Source organism: Palaemon carinicauda, chromosome 43 (assembly GCF_036898095.1).
Source record: "Palaemon carinicauda isolate YSFRI2023 chromosome 43, ASM3689809v2, whole genome shotgun sequence".
NCBI lineage: Eukaryota > Metazoa > Arthropoda > Malacostraca > Decapoda > Palaemonidae > Palaemon > Palaemon carinicauda.
In genome coordinates, this window is record NC_090767.1 from 22,203,049 (window position 1) to 22,229,465 (window position 26,417).

Sequence of the window (26,417 nt, forward strand, 5' to 3'; positions counted from 1 at the left end):
ATTAAAAGGAATACTCTGTTACACATGTATACGTATAGATTTTGTCTACACCTTGATATTAAAAGGAATACTCTGTTACACATGTATACGTATAGATTTTGTCTACACCTTGATATTAAAAGGAATACTCTGTTACACATGTATACGTATAGATTTTGTCTACACCTTGATATTAAAAGGAATACTCTGTTACACATGTATACGTATAGATTTTCTCTACACCTTGATATTAAAAGGAATACTCTGTTACACATGTGTACGTATAGATTTTGTCTAAGTAATTAGTTGTGTTTGTGAAAAAATGTCACATTTAGATGATAGGATTTGCCCAGCGGTGTTCATCTCCTGATGGTGAATGAAGACGAAAATCGAAAGCAATGCAAACTTTAGAAAAGTGAATAACTATCAAGATTAATTCTTCCTAGAGTTTAGAATGATGCAGTTAGGCTTTAATGAATGATGAAGATATTATTCAAAAGTTCAGTAATGTATAATTGCTTCTATTATCTGTATTGTCTCAAGATATTCTTAAAAACATGACTAAAGTCATTTTCTTTTTCAGATTATCGACATTAGTACGAAGTACAGGAGAAGACTTAACAACGTCACCGAAGATTTATCTGGGGTATAGACGAATCCATAGACGATTTTATCAAGAATCAAGAGAGCATCGATAATTACACCTTTTCTTGATTTCGTTTCAGTGAAATCTTGGGTTTTTTATTCAAATAAGAATAGGTATATTTTAGGTCCAAATGAAAGAATTGAATAATGCAAAATGTAAGAAGAAAATTCTACTTTGCTAATTAACAATTGAGTTTATTCTAGAGGGCTTGTGAATATATACACATACACGTAAGGTAGAATGTCTCGTGGAATTGTGGAAGATCTGAAGGAGAGAATCTCTGAAATGTATGAAATGTTTATGTAAAATTTATTTGATTCTTCTTTCATATTTACATTTTATGAATATTGTTTGTTGAAATTTATTATTTATAGAAATGTACAGAGATGTGAGCGAACTTACAGTTTTCAATATTAAACTTAGCCGGTGATTATATATGCTGCAGCTCTGCTGCCCGACAGAAAAACTCTACGTTCAAAATCCGCCAGCGATCGCTATGCAGGTAGGGGGTGTACTTTAACAGCGCCATCTGTCGAGCAGGTACTCAGTACTCAATGCAAACACAGAACTCAATTTTCTCTCTGTCGTGCCACCGGCAAGACCTACTAAATTCGCTGTTGCTTACTGGATTGGTTTTCACATATTTTGGTGAAGTACACATTTCTAGTTTTGAGCTTTCGCTTTGCAGACGTTATCTTCAATACATCCTTGCATTCTTTTATTGATTTTGGATTATTTGTTGATGACTTTGGATAGATTTTGAATTCCCCTTTGACTAATTCAAGATGGCTGACCCTTCTCAAGGAGTGAGCGTAGATGCGTTTAAAAATCAGCTCGATAAATACCTAAGATGCATCCCAGACCATCCAAGACTGGAAGATGCAAAATACACCGGAAGATGTATTAGCAACTCTCTGGTGGATATACGAGGTGCCTCACACTGAGGGACCTGGGGGAACCCAAACAAAAACAAAAAAAGTTCAGGAAATGTAATGCTAGGGACTGTTCGAGGCGTCTTCCGAAGGCCTCTATCGATCCTCACACCGTTTGTTCCAATTGTCGGGATAAGACCTGTCAATTGGAAGATCAATGTGAGGAATGCGTTGGGCTTTCGGAATTCGATTTCATCGAATTCCAGAAATACACACGTAGGCTAGAGAGAGATAGAGTAAGGAGAAGTTCATCTCGCTCCGTTGATTTTTCCTCAGCCTCATGCCCCACAACCTATTCCTTCCCCTGTAGTGGTTGCTCCTGATCCCCCTTCTAGCACTCAACAACCATCGATGGCAGATATGATGCGTGCCATCCAGGCTCTGGGTGAGAGAGTCGAGTCATTGGCGAGTGACCGTAACCAACTAATGTCAGACGTCAAGGAGTTGAAGTGTAAGAGTGCAGTGGGTAGTGACAAAGTGAGTGGTAGTGTTGTGGAAAGTGTTGTAGATAGTGTTGCGCTTGAGGGTTCGTCTGTTTGTGCCTGTCGTCCTCCCAGTCCGGGACCTCTTGCAAGCTCCCAAGCCCAGGGGAGAAGCAATGTCGTACGACCAAAGGGTTCGAGAGGCTTTAATCAGCGAACAGACGTTCCCTCCGTGGTTTCGGGCGTATCTAACCAAGATCGCCCCACCCACACGAAGACGAGAGAGCCCATTTATTCCTCGTCTGCGGAAGAGGTTTCTCAAAAGAAACCATGGACCAAGGTCTCGCGGCCTCTTAAGCGCAAGTCGGTCCCTTCCGCGCAAGTCCAACGGCCCAGTTGTAGCCACTGGGTCAGTTCGGACTCGCTGCAGTCTTCCGATGACTGCACACCTCCTAAGAGAGGCAAAGCGGTACCGCATCAGGCAGTAACACCGTCTGTTGCCGCATCTGCTCCTGTAGACCCTAAGTGGTCTTTGCTGCAGACCATGCAGTCACAGTTAACGTCATTGATGCAGGACTTTCGTGCGGAGAAGGTTGACGCTGCACCAACCTCTGGCCTACAACCACCCACGGTTGTGCGTCCAGTGGACGCTGAGGCTACCTTCTCCCGCACTCCAGCTGTGAGAGTCCCGCCACCCATGCGTTCCAGTGTACCCTGCCAGCCGCATGTTGACGTTCAGCGACGCACGGAACCTTCCGTTGACGTTCGCGAGTTACAACAACAACCTAAGTTGTTTTGTTTTGACGCGGTGCGTCAACCTCCGCAACCCAGTGTGGTTACCACTACTCGCCCACAGCAGACTAGACAGTCTGGAGTAGACGCTTTGCGCCCCCGCGCTGCTATGGTTGTTGCCAGTTCACAGACTGGGCAACAGTTCCATGACGTTGCGTCCGGTTCAGTCACGCATGCACCCGTGCTGCCGGACTCAGCTGACCAGCCGATTCCTACTCCTTTGCCGCTTCCTCCTCAGTTTTCAGATGGTGGACTCTCTGATGATGACGACGCTGCACACATTGACGACCCGCATACTGACATCGACGAACCCAAGACCACGCAACCCTCCTTGGACTTTAGGAAAGTTCTTGCACTGTTCAGGGAGATGTATCCTGATCAGTTTGTTTCTGCGGCCCCACGCTCTCCTCCATCTGAGTTCTCTTTAGGCACGCAGTCTTCCGCGCCTGCCTTTACGAAGCTCGTCCTCGCCCGCTCGTCTAAGAGAGCTTTACGAGTATTGGGAGAATGGATGCAGTCCAAAAAGAACCTTGGGAAGACAGCATTCACGTTTCCCCCTGCGAGACTCTCTTCCAGATCGAGCGTCTGGTATGCCACGGGAGAAGTTCTCGGCTTGGGAGTTCCTGCCTCTGCCCAGGGCGACTTCTCAAGTCTAGTAGACTCTTCCCGCAGGCTAGCCATGAGACGCTGTATGATTTGTTGGTCTCCTTCAGACTTAGACCATCTGTTGAAAGGAGTGTTCAGAGCCTTCGAGGTTTTTAACTTTTTGGATTGGTGTTTGGGAGCGTTGAGCAGGAAGATCTCCCCTTCTGACAAGGAAACTTCCATGCTCATTATGTCCTGCATGGACAAGGCCATACGTGACGGATCCAGTGAGCTTGCGGCTTCGTTCGTTTCCGGGGTCCTCAAGAAACGGGAAAACCTTTGCTCTTTCTTGTCAGCTGGAGTAACACCGTGTCAGAGATCGGAACTTATGTTTGCTCCTCTCTCAAAGTGCCTTTTCCCAGAGGAGTTGATAAAGGAGATTGCTGCCTCCTTGATTCAAAAAGACACTCATGACCTGGTTGCGTCCTCTGCCCGCAAAGCCACCCCTTTGCCTACCTTGTCTAGACCCAGGATGGACACTCCAGCGTCCAGATTCATTCCGCCCTTTCGTGGCAGAGCCTTCAGCAGAGGAGGTGCTCGTGCCGAAGGGAGACGTGGGAAGAAGAAAGGTACCAAGTCCTTTAAGGGCAGAGTCTGACTGCCACCATCTTCAGACAGCAGTGGGAGCCAGACTCAAGAACTTCTGGCAGACCTGGGAGAAAAGGGGCGCAGATGCACAATCTGTGAAGTTGCTCAGAGAAGGGTACAAGATCCCGTTTGTACGCAAACCCCCTCTAGCAAGGTCTCCCATCGATCTCTCTCCCAGGTACAGAGAGGAGGACAAGAGACTAGCTTTGAAGCAAGAGGTGTCTCTCTTACTAGAAAAGGGAGCGGTAGTCAAAGTCCGGGACCATCAATCCCCGGGCTTCTACAACCGTCTCTTCTTAGTGGTAAAGAAGACAGGAGGGTGGAGGCCGGTGCTAGACGTCAGTGCGCTGAATGTCTTTGTCACAAAGCAGACGTTTGCCATGGAGACCACAAAGTCTGTTCTAGCAGCGGTCAGGAAGGAAGACTGGATGGCCTCTTTAGACCTAAGGGACGCTTACTTTCACGTCCCCATCCACCCAGAATCCCAACCTTTTCTGAGGTTCGTTTACGAAAAGGTTGTCTACTAATTTCAAGCCCTGTGCTTTGGCCTAAGCACGGCTCCTCTTGTCTTTACGAAGCTGATGAGGAATATTGCCAAATTCCTGCATTTAGCGGATATCAGAGCCTCCCTCTATTTGGACGACTGGCTTCTAAGAGCTTCTTCCAGTCGTCGCTGTCTGGAGAATCTAAAGTGGACTCTAGATCTGACCAAGGAATTGGGTCTCCTGGTCAATATGGAAAAGTCCCAACTGGTCCCATCCCAAACTATAGTATACTTAGGGATGGAGATTCACAGTCAAGCTTTTCGGGCTTTTCCGTCGGCCCCCAGAACAAGTCAAGCCCAAGGATGCATCCAGAACATGCTAAAGAAGGACCGATGTTCAGTCAGACAGTGGATGAGTCTGATAGGGACGCTTTCATCCCTGGAACAGTTCATTTCATTAGGGAGACTGCACCTCCGTCCCCGTCAATTTCACCTAGCTGTTCACTGGAAAAAGGACAAGACGCTAGAAGCGGTCTCGATCCCCATTTCCGAGAAGATGAAGTCATCACTGACTTGGTGGAAGGACAACATCAACCTCAGAGAGGGTCTGCCCCTGGCTGTTCAGACCCCCAACCACGTTCTCTTCTCGGACGCATCGGACACGGGCTGGGGTGCGACATTAGACGGTCGGGAATGCTCGGGAACTTGGAACTCGAATCAAAGAACGTTACATATCAACTGCAAGGAGCTACTGGCAGTTCATCTGGCCTTGAAAAGCTTCAAGTCCCTCCTTCTAGGCAAGGTGGTGGAGGTGAACTCAGACAACACCACGGCCTTGGCGTACATCTCCAAGCAAGGAGGGACCCATTCTATGACGTTGTACGAGATCGCAAGGGACCTCCTCACCTGGTCAAGAGATCTAAACCTTTCTCTAGTAACGAGGTTCATTCAAGGCAACATGAATGTCATGGCGGATTGCCTCAGTCGGAAGGGTCAAATCATTCCAACAGAATGGACCCTACACAAGGATGTGTGCAAGAGACTATGGGCCACATGGGGCCAACCTACCATAGATCTCTTTGCAACCTCGATGACCAAGAGGCTCCCAATTTATTGCTCGCCAATCCCGGACCCAGCAGCAGTTCATATAGATGCCTTTCTACTGGATTGGTCCCATCTAGACCTTTATGCATTCCCCCCCGTTCAAGATTGTCAACAAGGTACTGCAGAAGTTCGCCTCTCACGAAGGGACAAGGTTGACGTTAGTTGCTCCCCTCTGGCCCGCGAGAGAATGGTTCACCGAGGTACTTCAATGGCTGGTGGACGTTCCCAGAACTCTTCCTCTAAGAGTGGACCTTCTACGTCAGCCACATGTAAAGAAGGTACACCCAGGCCTCCACGCTCTTCGTCTGACTGCCTTCAGACTATCGAAAGACTCTCGAGAGCTAGAGGCTTTTCGAAGGAGGCAGCCAGGGCGATTGCTAGAGCAAGGAGGACATCCACTCTTAGAGTCTACCAGTCGAAGTGGGAAGTCTTCCGAAACTGGTGCAAGTCGGTATCAGTATCCTCGACCAGTACCTCTGTAACCCAAATAGCTGACTTCCTATTATACCTGAGGAAGGAAAGATCTCTTTCAGCTCCCACGATCAAAGGTTACAGAAGCATGTTGGCAGCAGTCTTCCGTCACAGAGGCTTAGATCTTTCTAACAACAAAGATCTACAGGACCTCCTTAAGTCTTTTGAGACCTCGAAGGAGCGTCGTTTGGCTACACCGGGTTGGAATTTAGACGTGGTACTAAGATTCCTTATGTCAGAAAGGTTCGAGCCACTACAATCAGCCTCCTTTAAAGATCTCACCTTAAAGACTCTTTTCCTCGTTTGCTTAGCAACAGCTAAAAGAGTCAGTGAGATACACGCCTTCAGCAGGAACATCGGATTTTCATCTGAAACGGCTACATGTTCTTTACAGCTTGGTTTTCTAGCCAAAAACGAGCTACCTTCTCGTCCTTGGCCGAAATCGTTCGATATTCCAAGCCTTTCAAATTTGGTTGGAAATGAACTAGAAAGAGTCTTATGCCCTGTTAGAGCTCTTAAGTTCTATTTAAGACGAACTAAACCTTTACGAGGACAGTCAGAAGCTTTATGGTGTGCTATTAAGAAACCTTCTTTACCTATGTCAAAGAATGCAGTTTCCTATTATATCAGACTGTTGATACGAGAAGCTCATTCCCATCTGAATGAGGAAGACCATGCTTTGCTGAAGGTAAGGACACATGAAGTTAGAGCTGTCGCAACTTCAGTGGCCTTTAAACAAAATAGATCTCTGCAGAGTATAATGGACGCAACCTATTGGAGAAGCAAGTCATTGTTCGCGTCTTTTTATCTTAAAGATGTCCAGTCTCTTTACGAGAACTGCTACACCCTGGGACCATTCGTAGCAGCGAGTGCAGTAGTGGGTGAGGGCTCAACCACTACATTCCCCTAATTCCATAACCTTTTTTTAATCTTTCTCTTGAAATGTTTTTTATTGTTATTTTTTGGGTTGTCCGGAAGGCTAAGAAGCCTTTCACATCCTGGTTGATTTGGCGGGTGGTCAAATTCTTTTCTTGAGAAGCGCCTAGATTAGAGGTTTTGATGAGGTCCTGTAGTATGGGTTGCAACCCTTGATACTTCAGCTCCTAGGAGTCGCTCAGCATCCTAAGAGGATCGCGAGGCTCAGTAAGGAAGACATACTTAAAAAAGGCAGAGTAATTGTTCAAGTCGACTTCCTTACCAGGTACTTATTTATTTTATGTTTGTTATTTTGAATAACTGCTAAAATGAAATACAAAATCCTTAGCTCATAATAATGTAAACAATTAATGCTGGTCTCTACCCACCCCCCTGGGTGTGAATCAGCTTATATAATCACCGGCTAAGTTTAATATTGAAAAATGTTATTTTTATTAATAAAATAAATTTTTGAATATACTTACCCGGTGATTATATATTAAAGGACCCTCCCTTCCTCCCCAATAGAGACCCAGTGGACCGAGGAGAAAATTGAGTTCTGTGTTTACATTGAGTACTGAGTACCTGCTCGACAGATGGCGCTGTTGAAGTACACCCCCTACCTGCATAGCGATCGCTGGCGGATTTTGAACGTAGAGTTTTTCTGTCGGGCAGCAGAGCTGCAGCTTATATAATCACCGGGTAAGTATATTCAAAAATTTATTTTATTAATAAAAATAACATATTTTTATATATAAGGAATAAGGTTTTATTTTGTGTTAAGTACTGTAGTATATATTTGAAATTCAAAATATTTTGCATTGGTAAGATGTTGAAGTTAATTCAAAAGTAGATTTATAGTTGAATTAGGTATATCATCCGACTCAGAAGAAGGTTCAGGTCCGATTCAGCTTCTAGAGAAAAGCGTCTTAGGAATCGTTTCGCTTAATTCCGTCCGTTTTGTCGTTTCTAGAAAGTAAATGTTAATTTCTCGTTACTCGGAAGAAGCGTTTTATCGTCATTTTTGTTTATACTCGGACTCTCCGTTTTAACTCTGAGACGTCAGTGAATCGCAAACGGTTATTCCTAAATTAGTCATGAAGAAGTACGTACTTTCTTTCGTTTGATCTATTGAGCAGTTTTTTCTCAAATTTTGTCTTTCAAAATAATAATGATTAAAATAATAGGAATATTCAAAATAATAATATAGATGAAGATATTTGAAATAATTAAAATTATTATAATAATAAGTGAAATAATAGTAATAATTATTAATATAATTAGAATAATAATTTAAAAAATAATTAAAATGGTAATAATATTTTTTTTAATTAAAATGATTGAAATAATAGTTAGATAATTAAAATAATAATAATAATCAAAGCAGCTAAAATAATAATAATAATGATAATAATGATAATGATAATACTTGAAAATAATTCAATATCAGATGTATTCTATTAAGATAAATATCTTTTGTGTCACAACACAAGAAGTAAAACACTGGAAAATATTTTGTATGAGAAAAGAATGACTCCGGTCAAAAATTCTTTTACAATTTTGATTAAGTTCACTTATTGGTTTACTTGGCAGTTCTAAAAAGGTCGCTGGCATTCTCTGTACATTTGATGTATGTTGTATTTTATTGTATTTCATTTTTAGATTTATTATTAGCAGACAGAACACATTTTGATGTAGCAAAGGTTCTATTTTAAAATCACATTTGAATGTTTACCAATCCTGAAACCACATGACGATAGTGAGAAAATTCCAATTGAGAAAGGAGTTAGACAGGGAGACCCCTTCTCGCCTAGATTATTTACAGCATTTCTTAATTGAAAATAAGCAGCAAATACAGATCTGGGGAATTTCTATGTCATGAGAGAGAGAGAGAGAGAGAGAGAGAGAGAGAGAGAGAGAGAGAGAGAGAGAGAGAGAGAGAGAGAGAGAGAGAGAGAGTGTGTGTGTGTCAAGGCATAAGTAGTGGCCTGCAAGTGTTGGTACGCGTTAAAGACGTGATTTCCAACGTATAGGTCTTTCCGTACGTGCTGCTTAGCCGGGGTCTGTAAATCTGATGGCATGGGATAGACTCCCCTTGCGGTGTGTAGGTCTTTGAGTATGTGCTGCTTTGCCGGGGCTTGTAAGTCTGACGGCAGGGGTAGACTCCCCCACAATGTAACGTAGGCTTTGTAGATCGCCAGAGGAGGTGGGAGACATGAAGAATTAGATAGGGACGACCAACCACCTCCTACCATTTCTGCCAATGAGAATTCCTTTACATATTCTTTCTCCAAGTCCATGTGACGAAGATTATTCTAGAATAAATCAAATGAGAAAGTGTAAAATACTGCACTTATTTAACAATTTCATAAAATCACACATTAAATATTTAAGCAAAACAATATAAAAGTTTTCTGAGGTTGAATGTTGAGTTTCTCTTCCAGGGATTTCGCTGAGACATTTCAGAGAACAATGTAGAGTTGGGGGTGTCATTATCATTATCATTATAGCAAACGATATCAAACAAAGTTATTCATTTTATGTTCTTAGGAAGATTAGTCTATGATGGAAGTCATTATTCAAGGCAGGATATATTTGTTATAAGATAGCATAACCAGAATGGCTAGTCAAATGTTTAGGCTATTCAGTAGTCAGCCTTGAGTTGTGGGAATGGATAGTTGGATAGTCAAATACCATATGAGATAAGGCTAGTTGTTAGCTAGTCTTACGTTAGGGAATAGTTGAACCAGATGGATAGTCGAGTATTGTACGAGAGAGAAGTTTTAAAAGTATCAATATTAACCAATTCTAATCAAGATAACTTCAAGTGCCACAAATGTGTTCTGTCTGTTAATAATCATCGTAGGATTTTGTATATATAAATATTCTCTTTAATTCCATTACAGCAAATGAGCAAAATCTTTCGAATTCTGTTTAGAAGACAAATTTTGGTCGGGATTTTCATAGCTGTGAGCGAAAGTTTGACCTCGTAGATCAAGAGAGGACATTCTTCTTCTTGTAGTAGGAAAAGGTGTTTGTTCACACTAAAGCCAAGACTGTTTCCGTGTCCGTTTCGTGAGATTTGGCTGAGAAAACCACAGGTCAAAGGATAAAGCTTTGGAAATGTTATTCGATAGGTTTAAAAACTTATTTGTTTAATGAGAGACAGAAAATACAAACTTCATTGATTTTTCCAAAGTGGTACTGATATCAAATAGAGTAGTCTTTTAGTCTTGAATTTAATATATTTGCCTGATTAGTCTCTGAAATTTAATAATCATAGATCTGATTGAATTTTTCTAAATATCAAGTGACCTCAAGTTAGTTTTGTGACATCTTAATTGTTCGAGCAATAGCCTGCGATACTTGGTCTCTTTCGCATGATATATTTAGTCACCCTTCAGGAGGTTAGGACATTGAAGTGATAGATGGGATGATGTTTTATGTTCTATTTACTTTTGAATCAAGATGTTTTTGCTGAGATCAGAAAAACATGTTATGAACTTCAGCTTTAGACAAATGTTTACCAATCCTGAAACTACATAACGATAGTGATAAAATTCCAATTAAGAAAGGACTTAGACAGGGAGACCCCTTCTCGCCTAGATTATTCACAGCATTTCTTAATTGAAAATAAGCAGCAAATACAGATCTGGGAATTTCTATGTCATGAGAGAGAGAGAGAGTGTGTGTGTGTGTGTGTGTGTGTGTGTGTGTGTGTGTGTGTCGAGGCATAAGTAGTGGCCTTGCAAGTGTTGGTACTCGTTAAAGACGTGATTTTCAATGTATAGGCCTTTCAGTACGTGCTGCTTAGCCGTGGTTTGTAAATCTCATGGCATGGGATAGACTCCCCTTGCGGTGTGTAGGTCTTTGAGTATGTGCTGCTTTGCCGGGGCTTGTAAGTCTGAGGGCAGGGGTAGACTCCCCCACAATGTAACGTAGGCTTTGTAGATCGCCAGAGGAGGTGTGAGACATGAAGAATTAGATAGGGACGACCAACCACCTCCTACAATTTCTGCCAATGAGAATTCCTTTATATATTCTTTCTCCGAGTCCATGTGACGAAGATTATTCCAGAATAAATCAAATGAAAAAGTGTAAAATACTGCACTTATTTAACAATTTCATAAAATCACAGAAGGTTAAATATTTAACCAAAATAATATAAAAGTTTTCTGAGGTTGAATGTTGAGTTTCTCTTCCAGGGATTTCGCTGAAACATTTCAGAGAACAATGTAGAGTTGGGGGTGTCATTATCATTATAGCAAACGATATCAAACAAAGTTATTCATTTTATGTTCTTAGGAAGATTAGTCTATGATGGAAGTCATTATTCAAGGCAGGATATATTTGTTATAAGATAGCATAACCAGAATGGCTAGTCAAATGTTTAGGCTTTTCAGTAGTCTGTCTTGAGTTGTGGAAATGGATAGTTGGATAGTCAAATACCATGTGAGATAAGGCTAGTTGTTGGCTAGCCTTATGTTAGGGAATAGTTGAACCAGATGGATAGTCGAGTATTGTACGAGACAGAAGTTTTGAAGTATCAATATTAACCAATTTTAATCGAGATAACTTCATGTGTTCTGCCTGTTAATAATCATCGTAGGATTTTGTATATATAAATATTCTTTATTAATCCCATTACAGCAAATGAGCAAAATCTTTTGAATTCTTTTTAGAAGTCAAATTTTGGTCGGGATTTTCATAGCTGTGAGCAGAAGTTTGACCTCGTAGATCAAGAGAGGACATTCTTCTTCTTGTAGTAGGAAAAGACGTTTGTTCACACTAAAGCCAAGACTGTTTCTGTGTCCGTTTCGTGAGATTAGGCTGAGAAAACCACAGGTCAAAGTGCCGGTGAAAAAGATAAAGCTTCAGAAATGTTTTTCGATAGGTTTAAAACTTCATTGTTTAATGAGAAACAGAAAATACAAACTTCATTCATTTTTTCAAGCGGTACTGATATCAAATAGAGTAGTCTTTTAGTCTTGAATTTAATATATTTGCCTGATTAGTCTCTGAAATTTAATAATCATAGATCTGTTTGAATTTTTCTAAATATCAAGTGACCTTAAGTTAGTTTTGTGACATCTTAATTGTTCGAGCAATAGCCTGCGATACTTGGTCTCTTTCGCATGATATATTTAGTCACCCTTCAGGAGGTGAGGACATTGAAGTGATAGATTAAGTGGGATGATGTTTCATTTTTCTATTGACTTTTGAATCGATATGTTTTTGCTGAGATCAGAAAAACATGTTATGTACTTTAGACAAAAAAAGGGAATCTGTAATGCGGTAGTTTTTCTATCTGATTTTATATTGTTAGATTACTACTTATCTGAATGTCGATTTTTAATTTTGTTTTATTTATTTAGCAGTGTAGAGGATCTACAAAAGTATAAATTTTTAATAAGTTTATGATAAAATGTTTTTCAGGCAATTTATTTTTGACTAGGTAGCATTAGCGTATGTTGTGATCGCTTGATTTTTATTACAAGAATACAAACCCTTGTTTACTCCGTTTTTGCTTTTCCATGACCAGAGTTTTAAGGAATTATTGGGATTCTGGCAATATTGTTTGCATGCCAATATCTCACCCACTTCAAGCGAAAGTAGCGATTGCCACAGTTTAATCCTGTTCTTCGTGCTTAACACACTTCTCTGCTCAAACTGCTATTCAAATCTTTATGCTTATATTTGTGTTTTCTCTCTCAGATATGATGAATACAAATGCTTCATAAGTATGTATGAGAGCTAGACCTGGCCTTGAAGGTTCTTCCTGAAGCTCCTCCTTGGAGGTCGACCTACATCCTTTAAGAAATGATGGTTAAGACCAGAAAATTTTGCTATTAATGATGCCAATTTGATCTCCCTCCCGATTTCCGCGTTAAAGGAGCTATCTGGTGACGGGGCAATTTGTTACCCTGTCCTATACGGGCAGTTTGCCTTTTCCATTCGAGGACTACTTTGGGAACCCTTCCGAGGACTTCTCCTGGACACCTATTTCTTACGAGGACTTATAGACGCCTGTCCTCACCCAACTTCTTTGTAAACACAAGTCAAAACAAGAAGGGCATATCTAGAAATACTATCTCCTTAAAAAGGCTCAAGATCTCTCTCTCAAGACAAGAGCCGGGTACATCAGGGATGGAGCAAATTGCCACAGAGGCAGTAGAAATGGCCGTAGAGGCATCTGTGATACCTCCACTAGAGTTACCAAAAAGTTCAGGGGAAACTTTCCACTTTCTTAAATGAGTGAGCTTGATAAGGCAACTAGGTGGGTTGGGTGAACCACCAAGGTGCTGTACTATTGACAGGTTCTTCCCAGAGCCGCAGAATACAAGACAACTGCGATGTCCCTCTGTCGAACCAGGCCAAGGGTGAGTCAGAATTGTTTAATTGACAGATTTCAGGTACAGAGAATTCCTTAAGGTCAAAGTACGGGTTGAGTAATTTTCATTATACAGGGCTGAATGGCTTTTGATGTGCCAGATGAAATCAAAATCTCCTCCTCTAGCTTTCTCAAAACAAAGTAAGTTTTATGTTCATACAAGAACAGATCCGAACACAGTGGATCTAGATGTGGCCACTCTTACACCAGGCACAAGTAGCGACAGGCTTCCTTGTTTGTCTTCTTATTATTATTATTACTAGCTAAGCTACAATCCCGGTTGGAAAAACAGGATGCTATAAGCCTCATCCACCCCGCAAGGCCCTAAAATTCTGTTTGTGGAAAAGCAAAAACTGATTAAACACCTATAAATAACTCTGGTTTATATTGCTAGGAAAAATACAAATAAATTTTCTAAGAATTTGTATTTTAAAACTATTTTATTATTGTGAATATTACTGTTTATAAGGCTGTACTGTATAGGATTTTGCTCATTGCTGCAGTGCGAGTTTTGTATCAAAATGTTTTTGTGACTTAATTTGATTATTGTTAAAGAGAACTTTTATGTTGAAGTCAGTTTGTTATGTTTAAAATCTGTCATTTCTTTTGGTATAAGACTGGGTTTCAACATTCTAAGACTGAGAATTATTTCTTATGGACATATCAACGAAGGGAAATAACTAGGAACGGTAACTAAAGAAAATGGGTAGATATGAGACTAGCGGGACTAAAAAGACCCTGAAGAATATAGACTTTATTCTTCATATGTTAAGCTCATTAAGATGATGCAATGATTTTTATTATGGTTCTCCTACAAGTTAGCAAAGAAAGCTATATTCTAGTTTGGCCTTAGTGAAGCAAGTTAGATACATTTAATAAATTGTTATACTGACTGGTTAGAAGGTAGCTATAGCGTACAATCCTTTTCTCAGTGGGGATACCTCAACGTGGTGAAAGGGTTTGTGTATCGCCATGATCAAAGTTTTACTATTCAGGGCCACCCATACTAGGTTGGTTTGCTGTGAGCGATCAGACTAAAGTCTCCCACCATCACCAATCCGCAGTGGCCAGCGTGGCGATGGAAATGGCCAAACCCCAGACATGACTAAGGACATGTCTGAGGCTTTTGTCCTGCAGTGGACTAGAAACGGCTAGAGTTTTTTTTTTGTATGTAAATGTATTAGTAATGGTTTGCTAGTTAATGTGTATGAAGGTAGATGTATAATGTTGCATTTGTATTCCAAGTTGTGAAAATATGTTTACAGTAGTAGTTAATTCTTATAGAACAAAAGAAAGATAGAACAATTATAAGTGAATTAATTAGATTATGTTATGAATTATAATATTTCTAGGCTCATTACTAAAGCATAAACATAAAACTAATTAATAAGATTTGAAATTCAGTCAAATGTCTTAATCACGCCTAACACGATTCCAGTCTTATGCCAAACGAAATACCATTTTGTAACTGACATTGCCATTGTATCGAGTCTAAAGTCTGAGTTCTCTTCCAGATGTAGATGTAGATGATTTGGAAAGAAATAAAGGCCAGTGGCCTCACCCCAAGGGGCTGATCTCACGGAACGCGCAAGGCAATGCTAAAGACGTCCCTCCCTGCTTGCCAGAGGCCTTGCAGTCGTCAGACTGTGCCGGAGTTACTCCCGTTGCTATTGTGGTATGTGCCTTTTATCTCTGAATTGGAAAATTGATTATTTAATAACTCTTTTTTTTATTGGGAGAATGTATTCGCTATGTCGTCTTCCATTTGGTTAATATTCACTGAAATTGGTTGTCTCGATTTAGGTAAGAAAGTTAAGTTATAGCTTGAGATTAAGCTGTTGAAGTTTCTATCCTTTTAATAAAGCTTACTCAGATATATAATTCTAAAAGGTGTCTTTTTGAATGTCACTGAAATAAAGGTAATCTAAAACTTAAAAAGGATTTGAGGAAAATCTCGAGTCACAATTGTAATTTGACTGAGTGTCAGAGTTTCAAATTCCACTAATAACACTGCAACGTTGTTTTTATGAAATTATGATTTGCTAAATAAGTTTATTTATATTTTGTAGACTTTCATCGATCAAAGACCATCTATAACAATGCTAATTAGTATTCCTTTTAATGAAAAAACAGTCATTAATTCCAAAGTTACATAATAATGGTCTGAAGAAATACGATATGTGGAAAGTATGATAAAAACGCAAGTACAGTATTTGTGTCCTTTATCATGGGACAGAAGGTGTCTTCCTTATCAGATATCGTCTAGAGATGATTTCAGTTTTGCCGTATATTCTAATTCCTGTAGTGATGTGTAAAGTAGATTCTAAGTCCAGGTTTTATGAAAATAGTCTTCTGAAAGCAAAAGAATTGGCTGTGGGTTTTCCACATTGCTTTTAGTATTGAAATTCTTGGATAAGCTTTATATATTCTGCTATTAAGATATTTACCTGAATAATAATGTGTTTCAAATGTGACTTTATTTGTCAGGCAATTGGCTGTGTATTTATAATTGAATAGATTGATTACATATGAATATTTATCTACTTTTTATGAGAAATATCTGTTTATTAAATTTGAATATAAACACTTGGTGTACGCCTAATTAAACGTAAGAATTTTGGAATGTAGAATCACTTTCAGGTGAAAATAGAATAATTAACTAATTCAATTAAATTATACCATTACATCTGAAGCAATGAAAAACCGCAAAGAATGTGAATTTAAATTTGTTAATTCTCAGACATTTTTAATTTACATTTGCGACTTGTCCCACGAAGGACATGGAAGAGTTTTGCACATTTTTCATTACATTTAGGTTTTTGAAAACTTCCGAGAGAGAAGACCGGCATCACCCTATACATGTCCGATACATCGCACGCGTTGTTCCTCTGTGGGCGATCGAGTGAGGGAAAGTGAACAAGCATCTCTGTTGCATCAGTTCATCTTGAGTTGATGCAACAACCTTTTGTAATATGAAATCTATCTGTACGTGTATTTTGATTCACTGCTAATCTGCATCGAATGGTGATGTGAATGGTCGTGCTGATTCCGAGTAGACTCGTTGGTTTTCGTTCGATTAAGCGAAGCAGAAGTTATAGTCTTGGGAAGAAGCGTGGAGGCTCAATATGACGATGTCTATGTCGTGTATTGGAGTCTTTCTATAGATGGGGAATGATTTTATAAGTTGCTAATGTGTAGTTTGAGGGCTTTTCTAAAGCCAGGTTGTGTTTCTTCTTAAAAATGTCCCCGGGAAGTTTTGATTTTTAAACAGTCTGCTTTGGTCATAGGTTTTTTATGCGCCTGTAAATCTGTGTAATGCGGAGAGAATATAATCTTCAATATTTCTTTTTTATCTGGTAGTCATCAATGGAGATTTTTGTGTTGCCAAGTTTACTAAGATTGTATAACAGAGTCTGGTGCTTTGGGAAATCGAATTGTTCCGTCGTTCTGCCAAAGGATAAAACATGATGTACTTTGGAATCCGTACATTATGGTAATAATGTTCAAGCTGTTTCTTTTGTTCTCAAGCCATGAACAATTAGAACACAAGAGGTTGATATAGAACAGAAATCTATAGAAAGTAATTATCAAACAAGAATTTTATGTTCATAAAACTCAAAAAAATTTTGAACCGAGGAGTTAGAAAAGAACTGTTTTCTTATCAGATTGAGGTAGATAAGAGATTGATAAGTTTATAATGAGGATTCTGTTTATTTGGTCACTGTCAGTCAGTTTACCTTCTGTCAGTTTATCATGCAAGTTATAAGCCCCCAAAGAGTGAGCTGGCATGACAGATGTCTATCGTATTATGATTATAAAATAGTTTATCAAGATATGTCATCATATTGCTACACTGCACTCTATGTAGGACTTGCACAAGAATTATCTTTGAAACTAATTAGAATAGAATGCGGTAAAATAGGAGGAGTAAGACGGCTAATTTAGAGGAGATAGAAGCAATGACTTCTAGAGATCTATTGGGTCCTTTGACTGGTCAGATAGAACTACATTGGATCCCTTTGCGGCTTCAGCTCATTTTCCTTTGCCTACAATACACTGAAAAATTCTTATTCACTCAAAGGGTTAACTACTGCACTGTCATTGTTTAGTGGCTACTTTCCTCTTGGTAAGGGTAGAAGAGACTCTTTAGCTGTGGTCAGCAGCTCTTCTAGGAGAAGGACACTTCAAAATCAAACCATTGTAGTGCCAGAGCTTCTGTACCACGGCCATCCACTGTCTTGGGTTAGAGTTCTCTTGCTTGAGAGTACACTCGGGCACACTATTTTATTTCCTTATTTCCTTTCCTCATTGGGCTATTTTCCCTGTTGGACCCCTTATAGGACATATAGTATCCTGCTTTTCCAACTAGGGTTGTAGCTTAACTGGTGATAATAAAAGTAATAATAATAAGTCAGAAGAATTTAGTTCATTTGAGTTAATATCAAGACAGAACACTGGTCTATCTGACTTCTGAATCTATTGGAAAATAGATAGTGATGATTCGAACTTGATGAGAAGAGACAAAGAAGCGTTGGATAAAAAAAAAACTTGGCGTCTCATCCACTTTGTAGAAGTTCTTTGCTGATTCCTGTCTTAGTTTTGGTCAGTCTTGCGAATCAAAACTGAGATTAGAGAGTAATTTTTGTAGACTGTAATTAGAAATTCATCTCTGCCATATCTTTGGGCTATTTTTCCTTGTTGGAGCCATTGGGCTTATAGCATCCTTCTCTTCCAACTGGGGTTGTAGCTCAGCTATTGATGACAATAATGATGATAATAATTATAATAATATCTGTACAGTATTTCTACTGTTATTTCTTGTTCAGGAATTTTGTATTACCTTCTGGCTTTTACAAGTTCCCCACTAAACTTCATTCTTGCAGAGCTAAGGAATTTACTATATGTTTCCATTAGGAAAATGGCCAATGTTGATTAAAAAGTATGTTTAGACATTTTTACTTTTCTATATTCATCTCTTGTATTTCTGTACTTGTATAAACCCTCAACTTGGGAGATTTCTTTCCTTCTGCGTGTTGGTGCGGTTAACATTGCCCTACCCTTGTGTGGAACACAAGTTCTTTGCACGACAGCCAGTACGAAGAGTTACTGCACTTAAAGTTGACTAGAGGTTGCGAGGGTTCTTCATGATTGGTAAAATTACTGGCTACACCACCAATTGCACTAACTGCGCAGCCTCTACAACATTTACAATGCTTCTAGAAGGCTAAATTCACTGGCTGCTCTACCATCAATCAAGGATGAAATTGATCCCAGGTGCCAACGAAGGGATGCGTTTTCGTGCGTCATTTTTCCAGCTTTCATCATTTGCCCCTTTTTCTTTCTAAGCAGAAGTCAAAGCTTAACTCTCTTCCATCCGATGTCACTTGCATCTTGGGTTATTTGTGAGTCAGTTGTGTCTCTTGATGTCTGGTGCCTTCATGCAATAAGGGAATTGATTATTGTCAAGTCTAAGGAAGATACCACGTCTACTCTCCTAAGAGTATCTCTCTATTTCTGATAAGGTCCAGAAACTTGTTTTGCTTTCTGTGCATATCATAGGTGTTTTCCACTTGTGTTGAATCAAAGTGAAACATTACCCAGTTTTTCATTTTTATGCTTGATTTGTAAATGGCTTGGTATTCTTGGGGTTATTAATTTGTTTATTCTTTTCAGTTTTTGCTAGCATTTCTTGTCGGGTGGTAGGATACTGGCTATTATATGTAAAGATCGTGAAGGGGTTGATTTTACGGCGCCAGTAATAATCCGACAGGATTTATTTAGCTCTGGGTCTACCTTATGCGCATGGCATGATCTTGGCCCACACTTATGCTCAGTACTCCACAGTAGAGTAACAGAGTGGCAGGACTTTTTGTCTCAGAGTCTCAGGGTTTGTTCTGTCGCTGGTGTTGGTGAATTTGCTGAGGAGGCTGTTCCTAGTTGCTACTTTATGTTTGCTATTGTTTGTGTGCTCTTGAAAGGAGAGCGTTCTGTCAAGGGTGACACTTAAGAAGACTGGGTAGGTGTGATTGTCCAGTTCTTTCTCACCCCATTTGATCTTTAGCTTTCTGTTTGCTTCCATACAGGTTAAACTTTTGTCTTCCTTGTAAATGATGAAGAAGACCTTCTATTCAGTCCTACTAATAAGGTTGACTGTGATGTTAACTGCTACATTACTTGCAGTCATGTTCTTCAATTCTTGGTATTTGTGTATACCAGAGAATAAAGTTCCTCTAACATTTTTGTCAGCTTGGGTTTTTGGTGTTTGTGCCTTGAAAAAACATTTTCGTGTTTGTGCAGTGGATAAGGCATGTTGGCTATTCCAAAATTATGCTGTTTACTTTGTTTTCTGTGAATATGCTATTTATTTTCACTTCCATAAATATGGTATACGTTCAGTTTCAAATTGTTGATAAATCATTTCTCCATTGTTTTTGGTGATTACTAATTCAATTGTGGGTTGGCGAAATTGTCTATAGCCATCCAGTTTCCCGTAAAATAGAAAGAAACGAGACTGGTGCAACAGGACGTTGATCACCATTGTAGGGTTGGTAATAATATTGATAACTTTTGTTGATGTTCTACATTTGCCAAGAGGAACCTATCACTGTCTCTTGTTTGCAAGAGTATAGTGAAGCTATTTCCATAGTGAACAAGGTTTCAGAATGGTGGTCATCATCATCATCTCCTCCAACGCCTATTGACATAAAGGGCCTCGGTTAGATTCTGCCAGTCGTGTCTATGTCCAGCTTTTAATTCAATACTTCAAAACGCATTCTTGTCCGTCTCTACCATCGCATAGTAGTTTGCTTGCTTTGAATCGTTTGACGTTGTCGTTTGTCAAATCGGTCAGTGCAGGCCTCAAGCTTTATGGCAAGTGCTTGTCTTTTGTTCTTTGTTGCTTGTGAGTCTGTTTCCTTGCTTGTTCTGCATGATAAGTCTGTAGTACACAACTATTGTCTTGCTTGTTGAATGAAGTGATGTACTGGGGAGCAGCTGGTCCCCTATTTCTTCTCCATGCATCTTGTATATCTTCATTAGGTTCTGTCAAGGGTGACACTTAGACTCCTCTTAATCAACCTGTAAAATTAACGTTAACTTTGAAGTCAGATCTTTCGGTTCTTGGCATTCCTTTATGCCTGAGAAACCTGTCTGCTTTGACCTCTCTCTCTATCAGGTTTATTGTCTGTTTGTGCCCTGAATAAAGTATGCATTTATTCATACTATATTCATACACTCCCTGGCATGAAAAAGCTATTCAGTTTCTTTACTTTGAATATGCTATTCATTTCATGTTCCCTGGATAAGTTATTCAATTTCTACTGCTTGAGTATGATAGTAATTTTTTGTTCCCTGAAAATGCTATTCGTTGTCTCGTTAATTCGAGGTTCTTCTGTCTTCCTTCTCGATAAAAGACTCTGCCATTATTCTGTTCCCTTGCTACCAGCTGTGTATTTATGTGCGGCCATTCTGTTTCTCGTAAAATGAAAAGAAGAGAGAGACTGTTGTCACCTCTGATCAGTTGATCAACTATTTCAGTTGGCATTGGTGAATCATACACCATTGATACCTTTTTTTCTGCTCTTTACATTTACGAAAATAAACTTATTGCTCTGTCTCATTTGGGGAAGTTCTGTTTATAGTTATTTGCTAATCAAAATCCTTTCTAATGTCATATGAGCTTTGATTGGATGAGGTTTTAGAAGGACGTCCTACTGTGTATAGTAGCTTGCTTCCTTCGAGTCTTTTTGAGTAATCATCTATGAAATTGTTTTGTGAAGACGTCAAGCTTTTTATTAAGTGACATGTTCCCATCATTTTCCTTTGGATTTGCCTACAGTTGTCCTCACAATCTTGGTCTATGTCTAGCGAGTCTGGTTGGAGGTTCGTTGCCCAATACCCATACACCTTTGAGTGTGCTAGATCTGGGGCACACTGAAGTTGTCTTGCTTGTTGAATAAAATGATGCATCGCTTTTCAATTGATCTTTCGTTTCCTCTCTGCATTTTATATTTCCTCATTTTACCCTGGTGCAATTTGGCCCAAACTCCTAAATCCAGATCTCATTGGTGCAAGACTGAAGCTTGTTCTTACACCAAGATAGGAGTAAAGGATTTTTCAATCTTGTTATATTCTCGTTGCTTCTACAATGTTGACATCAAATTGATTTGGATGATCTCTGCCTATTTCATCTGCTAGTGGAGACAGGGACTTTGGCATTTCCTCATGAATACAAATGACTTGGACATGACTTAGAAAAGGACTTATGATATTACCTTATTGAGAGTCTGAATAGAAATCTGTTATCGAGTCTTGGCACAATTGTTACCAATTGATTAGTCGTGTTCGTGGGACTTTATCATCCTCTGGTTCATATCCTCGCCCAAATTGGTTGCTGTTCCTTTTGCACCATTCCTAATATGTTGTCTGTTTAATGAAGTTTGATGAATATTGTAGAAATAGTGGATGATTTGCTTCATTCCTAGAAAGTTTACTCGCACGGATAGAGGATTCTGTCTTGAAATTTGTCCTCCTTTTTATGAATTTGCCGCTGTGTCAGCCAGTTGAAATGAAGATCATTGTGAAGATATCCAAACCGATACAATATCAAGGACAATCAGAGATTTCAGACGGCCATTTGTTAAAACCGCATAATTGGAAAGGGACATTATAAATAAATCTCGCCTTTTGGTTAACAGAACAAGTAGGAAATAACTTTATTATGTACAGATAGTTTGATATTACGTAAAGGTCAGGCAGTAATTTGCCCGCCCAGGAAGGTATCCGACTGGTGTCTTATGGTATTGAAGGTCACCTTAGTACCTTAAGCACGTCTCTCGGAGCCTTGCCTGGGCGGGCACGCTGCCTGTGCTATCTCGTCTGTTCGGGGGAATGCAACGCTAGTTCGATCCGGCGTCTCGCTGGGGTGAGTTTAGTGGACGTCGGGGCAGTACCCCGGACGGATGTCACCCCCTTTTCCAAAGTCTTTCGCCCATCAGAGAAGCATCGCGTGTAAACGGTGTCTATCGGACGTGTGTTTGGTCTTTGCTGCTTTCTCGGAAGTTTTCAAAACCTGGTTTAATAAAATGTGCTCGAAACGAAGACTCGTGCGTTCGTTGGCGACTTGTTACATTCAAGTAAATTATAAATATCTGAACATTAATGAAGATTCATTTATATTTTTCAGTTTTTCATAATTCTTCTGATGCTATGATATGAATAATGTAGAATTCAGGTTAACTATTGTGTAATTCAATTGAATAAATACTTCATTTCACTATTCAATCGTTTGACTAAGCACACACTAAGTATTTCTTATTCAGGAGGAATGAAACAGGTACGTTTTATGAAAAGTAGTGAAATAAATAAGTAATTTCTTTGTAATCAAAATATTTTGTTGTAAATACATGGAAAAAAATGTGTTTGAAGTTTGAGGTCACATTTATAATACATTCTTAGTTTGGTGAATTAAATTTTAATTGGAATTTATTATTTATACAATTATTTTTTATATGAAAGGAATGTGCAACTAATGGCCAATTCTAATGCTTTTTTAATATTCTATATTCTTAAACTGGACTTATTTTCTATGATATTGCATTACAGAAATTAGAATATACGACAAAACTGAAATGACACCCTAAGTGTCTTATAGAAAGTACACCTTCCGATCACATGGTATAGGTACACGGATACTCATCTTGTGTAAACATACTTTCTGCCGACAGTATTCCATCTGACCGAGATGTAAAATGGAATTAAGTTTGATTTTTTTAAAAGGAATATGAAATAGCTTTGTTAAAGATAGTGTTTGGCTTTGAACGGGTAAAGAATATAAATTTAATATCTTGTCATGATTCTATAAAGCAATTTTGCCTGAGTTTATTAAATGGAACTTTTGAAAATCAGTCGGTTAACCAAACTATAAATGTGACTTTATAATTTTCCCAACTAATTCTGGTTCAAGATTACCTCTTTAATTATGACACTTTAAATCACCTTTTAAGAATTACATCTAAGGACTTTATATAAAGGATAAAATATGGCAGTTTCATCTTAAGTTATAACTTCTTACTAACTTTGAGAAAACCAATTTTACTTTAACCAAAAATGGAAGACCTCTTAGTGGCAATTCTCCCATTAACCAAGGCAGTTGCCAGATACTCAATTTCCCATTCAGATAAAAGGCACACGACACAATAGTCTCGGTAGTTACTCCGGCATTGTCTGCCGACTGTACGGATTCTCTGACCTGCAGGGCACAAAGGGAAGGTCGCCAAGTGCCTGCAAAGCAGTTCCGTGAGGTCAGCCCCTATTTTGGGGGGGACACTAATGTATATGAAAAAATAAAATTTAAAAAAATTTATATTTTTATATTTTTGTACTTTAATTAAATAAAAGTAAATCTTCAACTTATGTATTTTATTAGTCCTTGTTTTGATTACATATTCTTACATAGTAATATTTTCCATACATCATGATGCATTATTATGCAAGTAAAAGGCATAAAATATTAACCCAAAATATAACAAATGAATCATGGTGTAAGTTCATAAAAAATTTGTTTTTAAATTCGAGTTTAAATGTTCCTGTATTGTTTTAAATATACCACATCATTTTGAGGAGTACTGTCGTCATTTAGGTCGATTGTTGGACACTCGTAAGTGAATTCAATTCTCCAAGTCGTTTGAGAAATACACTACTGTATAATACAGTTGTATAGCTTACAGAGGTACTGTATTAATGATATATCATACTATACATTTCCTGTTTTTCTTTAATCTGTAACAATGTCGAAAACATTGTTATAGCTTAAAGAGAATAAGCAGGAGGAGATGTATAGGTTCATATCAGTAATACAGGACTTCTCACATCTCTACAGCTGTTGTATTATACAGTAGTGTATTTATAAAACGCCTCTGAGATGTTAAACCACTTACTAGTGACCAACACTCGACCAAAATGACGACAGTCCTCCTCAAAATGATATGGTATATTCATCACAATCCAGGAATATTTAAATATGTTACAAAATACATTTTTATGATCATAAAAACCATCATCATTTAATAGTTAAATAATCAATGCAAAATCATATTAAATTATAATTTCAAATTACAGTTTTGTGAAATTAAAAATTAATGCAAAATCATATTTTCAGAATATATAATTTGATTCCTTGCAACAATATAATAAATTAGTTACTCAAACACCAAGAAATTATTTCAATGAAAATTATGAATATTAAGATGAATGAGTGGTTGAAAACCAAAGATTTTACATCAAAATGAAAAATTATTTAGAAAATACTATATTTTTTTCAATTTGATGAAAGTGACAAATTTAATATCTAAAAATTTGGTTAAAATGGACAACCTTTCTGGACTTGTCTGTTTCTGCTATATCTCACTGACTTAGTTGTCCAAGACTCAAGATATTAATTCCTCACTGGCTTAGTTGTCCAAAGAAAAGATTTGATAAAAAATTACTTGTTTAAAAGAACTGTTACTTTACAAATATGAAATTCTTTTTAACCTTGATCTACATTGTTATTAAAATCTCCAATTAATTATTCAATTCCTATGTTTACATACATTATCAGTCCAGTTAAATATATTCAAATTTGTACAAATTATGACAAACAATTTAATAAACAAAATATCTTGTGAAACAATTATAAGCAGTTTCCACTTAACAGATCTTTTAAGCAAATCAATCATTTATTTATTTCCTCATTTCCTTTCCTCACAGGGCTATTTTTCCCTATTGGAGCCCTTGGGCTTCTAGCGTCTTGCTTTTCCAACTAGGGTTGTAGCTTGGCTAGTAATAATAATAATAATAATCAATACATACATACATATACCAAAGGCACTTCCCCCAATTTTGGGGGGTAGCCGACAACAACAAGAAACAAAACAAAAAACAAAAAAGGGGACCTCTACTCTCTACGTTCCTCCAGCCTAACCAGGAACTCAGCCGAGTTCAGCTGGTACTGCTAGGGTGCCACAGCCCAACCTCCCACATTTCCACCACAGATGAAGCTTCATACTGCCGAGTCCCCTACTGCTGCTACCTCCGCGGTCATCTAAGGCACCGGAGGAAGCAGCAGGGCCTACCGGAACTGCGTCACAATCGCTCGCCATTCATTCCTATTTCTAGCACGCTCTCTTGCCTCTCTCACATCTATCCTCCTATCACCCAGAGCTTTCTTCACACCATCCATCCACCCAAACCTTGGCCTTCCTCTTGTACTTCTCCCATCAACTCTTGCATTCATCACCTTCTTTAGCAGACAGCCATTTTCCATTCTCTCAACATGGCCAAACCACCTCAACACATTCATATCCACTCTAGCCGCTAACTCATTTCTTACACCCGTTCTCACCCTCACCACTTCGTTCCTAACCCTATCTACTCGAGATACACCAGCCATACTCCTTAGACACTTCATCTCAAACACATTCAATTTCTGTCTCTCCATCACTTTCATTCCCCACAACTCCGATCCATACATCACAGTTGGTACAATCACTTTCTCATATAGAACTCTCTTTACATTCATGCCCAACCCTCTATATTTTACTACTCCCTTAACTGCCCCCAACACTTTGCAACCTTCATTGACTCTCTGACGTACATCTGCTTCCACTCCACCATTTGCTGCAACAACAGACCCCAAGTACTTAAACTGATCCACCTCCTCAAGTAACTCTCCATTCAACATGACATTCAACCTTGCACCACCTTCCCTTCTCGTACATCTCATAACCTTACTCTTACCCACATTAACTCTCAACTTCCTTCTCTCACACACCCTTCCAAATTCTGTCACTAGTCGGTCAAGCTTCTCTTCTGTGTCTGCTACCAGTACAGTATCATCCGCAAACAACAACTGATTTACCTCCCATTCATGATCATTCTCGCCTACCAGTTTTAATCCTCGTCCAAGCACTCGAGCATTCACCTCTCTCACCACTCCATCAACATACAAGTTAAACAACCACGGCGACATCACACATCCCTGTCTCAGCCCCACTCTCACCGGAAACCA

General features: G+C 38.9%; 2 long non-coding RNA genes across 2 annotated transcripts in view; one reads left to right on the top strand and one right to left on the bottom strand.

Moving 5' to 3' along the window:
- The window catches only part of LOC137633645 (uncharacterized), a 191,943-nt gene extending 190,903 nt beyond the window's left edge, over nt 1–1,040 (top strand). Inside the window, exon 4 of the long non-coding RNA XR_011042331.1 lies at nt 563–1,040. This is a non-coding gene — a long non-coding RNA (uncharacterized lncRNA). The remainder of the gene's footprint in view (nt 1–562) is intronic.
- The window catches only part of LOC137633641 (uncharacterized), a 187,465-nt gene that overhangs the window by 148,718 nt on the left and 12,330 nt on the right, over nt 1–26,417 (bottom strand). The gene's annotated exons all lie outside the window — the stretch shown is intronic.